The sequence below is a fragment of the Primulina eburnea genome, chromosome 4, assembly GCF_022965805.1.
Source record: "Primulina eburnea isolate SZY01 chromosome 4, ASM2296580v1, whole genome shotgun sequence".
In the NCBI taxonomy this organism is placed as follows: domain Eukaryota; kingdom Viridiplantae; phylum Streptophyta; class Magnoliopsida; order Lamiales; family Gesneriaceae; genus Primulina; species Primulina eburnea.
The window spans coordinates 10,753,281-10,759,686 of record NC_133104.1 but is presented as its reverse complement, the minus strand read 5'-3'; the positions used below and the strand labels follow the sequence as shown (position 1 = coordinate 10,759,686).

At 42.1% G+C, this 6,406-nt stretch overlaps 1 non-coding gene across 1 annotated transcript; it reads right to left on the bottom strand.

Annotated features, from left to right (window-relative positions):
* Nucleotides 1-5,772: 5,772 nt before the first annotated feature.
* On the bottom strand, nt 5,773-5,879 carry LOC140831289 (small nucleolar RNA R71). The gene has a single exon (XR_012117860.1). It is a non-coding gene; the product is annotated as a small nucleolar RNA R71 (small nucleolar RNA).
* Nucleotides 5,880-6,406: the final 527 nt, after the last annotated feature.

Below are 6,406 nucleotides of genomic sequence, written 5' to 3'. Positions count from 1 at the left end.
CCCCTAATTGGAATAAAACACACTAAATTTTAAACAAACTCTTAATTTAAAATAACACTCACCAAAAGGCTAATTTTAAAAGTTTTTAACTCTTAAACCACTACATACATAAATTAGGCTTTAAAATACTAAGCTAAATAACTTTATTTAAAATGTCCATCCATAACTTAAAATAAAATACCACATTTTTAAATTGCCAGAAAATCGTCACCGGGTCTTTTCCTCAATCCCGCTTCGAATGAACGCCTGAAACATGAAACTCGAAAAATATTTTAGCGTGCATCACATAAACATGAATAATTTAAAATGATGCATTTTCATAAATCATGCATGGCTAAAACAAATTTAAAATTGATTAAATGATTTACTAATTAAATAAATGCATGTGTTATACGTGTACTGAATTTGGGCACTACAGTTCCTCCCCCACTTATAAAAATTTCGTCCTCGAAATTAAGTCTTACCGAACAACTCCGGGTAGCGAAGTCTCATATCTGCTTCTGATTCCAAGTGGCCTCTTCCACCGATTGATTTAGTCACCGGACTTTGACTAGCTTAGTCACTTTATTCTGGAGCCTACGCTCTTGCCTGTCTAGGATTTGGACTGGTTTTTCCTCGTAAGACAAGTCTGGAGTCAGCTGAAACGGCTCATAACTCAGAATGTGCGAAGGATTAGCCAGATATTTCCTCAGCATCGAGACATGGAACACATTGTGCACCCAGGCCAGATTCGGCGGAAGGGCAACACGGTAGGCTAATGTCCCAACTCTGTCTAGAATTTCGAACGGTCCAATAAATCTCGGACTCAGCTTGCCTCTCTTCAAAAATCTCATCACCCCCTTCATAGGTGCTATCTTGACGAAAACGTGATCACCGACGGCAAATTCGAGATCTCTCCTCCTCTTATTAGCATAACTCTTTTGACGGCTTTGGGCAGTCTTCATTCTGTCACGAATCTTGACCACCACGTCTGCAGTCTGCTGAACTATCTCTGGACCAAGTTCTGCTCTCTCACCAACTTCATCCCAATGAACTGGTGATTTGCACTTCCTCCCGTACAACGCCTCATAGAGAGCCATACCAATTGATGATTGGAAGCTGTTGTTGTATGTGAACTCCACTAGAGGTAGTCTAGACTCCCATGTTCCTTGAAAATCAATCATGCAGGCTCTCACCAAATCCTCTAAAATCTGAATCACTCGCTCAGACTGACCATCTGTCTGCGGGTGAAAAGCTGTACTGAAAAGTAACTTCGTTCCCATGGCTGCATGTAAGCTCTTCCAGAAGGACGATGTGAATCTTGGGTCCTTGTCGGACACAATTGAAACTGGGAATCCATGTAGACGGACTATCTCCCTTATATAAAGCTCCGCATACTGCGTCATGGAGAAAGTCGTCTTCACTGGTAGAAAATGCGCTGACTTAGTGAGTCGGTCCACTATAACCCAAATAGAATTCGATCCTCTGACTGACCTCGGCAACCCAACCACAAAATCCATAGTAATGTTCTCTCATTTCCACTCTGGGATCGGAAGTGGCTTAAGCATTCCTGCTGGCCTCTGATGCTCTGCCTTCACCTGCTGACAAGTGAGGCATTCTGACACAAATCGGCGGATGTCCCACTTCATCCCTGGCCACCAATACAAAATCTGGAGGTCATTATACATCTTGGTACCTCCCGGATGGATAGAATACGGAGATGCGTCTGCCTCTGTCAAAATATCATGTCTGATCGATTCACCACTAGGCACCCACATTCTACCTCTGTATCTCACAATGCCGTCTGTCACTGTGTAAAGAACACTGCCCTTGGCTTTATCTTTCAGTCTCCATTTCTGTAGCTGCTCATCTGAAGACTGTCCTGCTCGGATACGGTTTAGCAAATCAGATTTGACTGTCAGATTAGACAGCCTAGGGGCTCTACCCTCACGATAAATCTCTAGATAAAACTTCTGAATCTCAGACTGAAGAGGTATCTGCACTGACAACTGAGCTACAACTGCCACTTTCCTGCTCAATGCGTCTACGACAACATTAGGCTTTTCCGGATGGTAGCTAATTTCGCAGTCGTAATCTTTCACAAGTTCCAACCACCGTCTCTGTCTCATATTCAACTCTTTCTGCGTGAAGAAATATTTGAGACTCTTATGATCGGTGAAAAATCTGTCATTTCTCGCCGTATAGGTAGTTTCTCCAAATTTTCAGTGCAAAGACAACAACGGCTAACTCCAGGTCGTGAGTCGGGTAATTCTTCTCGTGCACCTTCAACTGCCTGGAAGCATAAGCTATGACCCGACCCTGCTGCATCAATACTGCGCCTAACCCGAGCTTAGATGCATCGGTATATAATATGAAATCTCCTTGCCCTGACGGCATGGCTAGCATCGGCGCATAAATAAGAGCTTGCTTCAACGTATCAAAGCTCTTATGACACTCATCACACCACACGAATTTAGCATTCTTCTTGGTCAGGGAAGTGATTGGCACTGCTATGGATGAAAATCCCGGAATGAACTTACGGTAGTAACCGGCTAAACCCAGAAAACTGCGGATTTCTGATGCATTCTTTGGCTCAACCCATTCTTTGACAGCTGCTACTTTCGTTGGATCCACCTCGATTCCCCTGCTAGATACTATATGCCCCAAAAATGCAACTTTCTGCAGCCAGAACTCGCACTTACTAAACTTTGCAAACAACTTACGGTTCTGCAAGGTCTGTAAAACTGTCCTCAAGTACTGGCTGTGCTCCTCATGGCTCTTCGAGTATATAAGAATATCGTCAATGAATACTATGACGAACTGGTCGAGGAACAGCTGAAATACTCGGTTCATGAGGTCCATGAAAACAGCTGGAGCATTTGTCAAGCCAAACGACATCACCAAGAATTCGTAATGCCCGTATCTGGTCCTGAAAGCTGTCTTGTGAACATTTGCATCCTTCACTTTCAGCTGATGGTACCCTGATCGAAGATCTATCTTAGAGAATACGGTAGCTCCCTGAAACTGATCGAACAAGCCTTCGATTCTAGGCAATGGGTACTTATTCTTAATCGTTACCTCCTTCAGCTCACGGTAATCGATGCACAGTCTCATGCTTCTGTCTTTATTTTTCACAAAGAGCACTGGTGCGCCCCATGGTGAGGAACTCGGCCGGATAAACTCCTTGTCTAAGAGCTCCTGAATCTGCTGCTTAAGTTCTAACATCTCTGCTGGAGCTAATCTGTACGGTGTCTTAGAGATTGGAACTGTGCTTGGCATGAGATCGATTGTAAACTCTACCTCTCTATCTGGTGGAAGGCCTGCGACGTCATCTGGAAATACTTCTGGGAAATCTCTGACTACAGACACCCCTGATATAAAAGGAGTGGGCACGTCCGGTGCTGAGATAACGTTGGCCAAGAAGGACTGACACCCCTTCAAAATGAGTCTAGGTGCCTGCATGCAAGAGATCATACGCGGGAAACTCCTCCACCTGGCTGACTCAAAAAGAAACTGCTCCATGCCCAATGGTCTGACTAACACTGATCTTTTCTGAAAGTCGATAAGAACTCTGTTCTTAGTCAGCCAGTCCATTCCCAATATGATGTCGAATTCTGGCATCGGCAATAGGATTAAATCTGCATATACTAAGTGGCCATGTAGTTCTAGATCGATGTCTTTGACCACACTGGTAGCTAACAGCTCTTCTCATGATGGGACTGTCACTGAAAAGTTCACGTCTAGGCCAATGGACTTGAGGTCCAAATGATTAGTGATAGGACTCGTTTTTACGTTTTTTTAGTGTTGGTTTTGAGTCGCATTAATGCATCATATTAGTTTGTTTTAGTTTAATTTTGCATTTTTTTAGCATTATTTAGCATGTGATTGATCTCGTGTATTTTGTGGTTATTTTGTAGGAATTGAACCAAAAAGTGGGAGAAAATTTGTCAAAATATCGAAGAGGATTCCTTTTGACCGCCCCAGCGAGCATTTTGGTCTGGCCGAGGATTTCATGCGCAAGTGTCTCGCTAGGGCGGTCAAAAGTGACCGCCCCAGCGAAACCAGGGACATGCTCGAGGAAGTTTATGCGAGGACCTCTCGCTAGGGCGGTCAAAATATACCGCCCTAGCGAGAAGCGAGATTCAGGAAGATTTGTTTCCAACTTTTTATGGACTCTATCCTACACCTAAACCTAAGACACGAGATCGGCGATCCTTTTGGGGGGACTTTATCATATTTTTCCTCACTTTTCTGGGAGGAGAGGCTAGAAAAAGGAGATTTCGAAGACCTCGAGATTTCCACGCGTCGTGGCCGTCATCCATCGTCATCTTTAGTATTTTCATTATTCAGTATTTTATTTCTTACATTGATTGTTGGTTTTTATCATGAATTTCAGTAGCTAAACTCTAGATTTGTTGGGATTTGAGGGGATCCTACCCCGTACTCGGTGTTTAACATTATTTCTCGACGTTTTTATTAGTGATTTGTTTATGCTATTGTTCTTTCTTGTTTCAATCGAAGCCTAGCTAACTTCCTTTGATTATTTCATGTTGTTGATGATTTCGATAGAACAATTAACAATAAGATCAAATAGTATAAACCATGGATTTACAATTTTAGTAGATATACGGAATTGGGTACGTGTCGATAGTGATAGTTCACCCGGATGAAAGCTAGTGGATTCCATAGAATGTAATGCAATCTTGAACTGTTAAATAATTGAGAACACTTAAGTACTGGATGTTTATGATTAGTATTAATATAGCTCGACAGAGTATATTAATTAGTCTAGGGAATTCCGTCAAATGCACGAATAAAAGTCGAGTGTAATTATTTAAACACGAGTGGTAGGTGAACTGCTAATTCCCAACAAATTCATTTCTCAATTGATTTAATCCAAATTAATCATTGCTTTCTTGAATACGTTTTCTTTGCATTTTAATTATTTTAGTTGTTTAATTTACATTAGTTTAATCATCAACTCATTTTATCGTTGCTAAAGAAATTTTACTTGAAAATAAAAATAGTGTAACGCAGTCCTTGTGGAACGATACTCGTATTCTTTTATGCTTATTATAACTTGACTATCGTGCACTTGCGATATTTAAATCGAGCTTTCATTTATAAAATAAATTTCGGGACTATTCACTGTGCAAGTTTTGCTCGATCAAGTTTTTGACGCCGTTGACGGGGACTGTTGATTCACAATTTTTTATTTTTCATTTAAATTCTTTAGTATTATTTATTTTTTGTTATTTGATACTCTCATTATGTTGCAGATTTTTCTTGTGGTGCATGCGAAGATCACTCGAGTTTAAGCTTGAGCCTTTTGACCCCGAGATTGAACGCACAGCTAGACGTCGACTACAGCAGCAAAGAGCGAAGGAAAGAATGGAAGACGATCAACACAGAGAGGAGCCAAGGCGTATACCGATGATGGATTATGCACAGCCGTCTCTTGATGGAGCACGTCCAAGCATCGTAAGACCAGTCATCCGAGCTAATCAGTTTGAGATCAAGCCAGCTATCATTCAGATGATTCAGAACTCTGTCCAATTTGGGGGAAATGCACTTGACGACCCTAATTCTCATATAGCTGACTTTCTTGAAATTTGTGATACTTTTAAGTTTAATGGCGTGTCTGATGATGTTGTTCGTTTGCGTTTATTTCCATTTTTACTGAGAGATAAAGCTAAGTCGTGGTTAAACTGTTTGCCTGTAGGGTCTATTACTACATGGGAGGATATGGCAAAGGCATTCCTGATCAAGTACTTTCCTCTGTCGAAAACTATGAAGCTTAGAGCCGACATTACTACTTTTGCTCAATATGAGCAAGAGTCACTTTACGAGGCATGGAAGCGCTACAAGGACTTGTTGAGGAGATGTCCACACCATGAGCTGCCTCTTGGGTTAGTTGTTCAAACTTTCTACTACGGTCTGCTTACTCCTAAGGGAGTGTTTGGTTTGAGTGATTAAGTGGGATTATTTTTTTTATCCTGCCTAGTCAGCTGTTTGGTACGCGTGATTATTTAACCAAGTCAATCCCTCCTATGAAGGATTAGGTTATACTAGGTAGGTTAAAATAATACCTCCTCACCCCCTTGGATTATTTATCCAACTCTTAATACCTCATATTTTTCCAATTTTACGCTTCTCTTATATTCAAACTCGCCACCACTTCCCGCCACCGGCCGCCGCCGCCACGACCGCCGACGGCCTGTCGGCCGAGCGCCGGCGCCGACCATTTCCCGTGCCGGCCGATTTTTCCGGCCGCCGCCTCCGTCAGCCGTTTCCGGCCGACCAATTCCGGCCGCCGGCCGCTGCCGTAAAGGGGAAGGGCAATTTTGTCTTTTCATCAAAAAATTCAAAATTATCCTACACTTAAAAATCTTACCAAACATAATATTATTTTACACCATATATTACA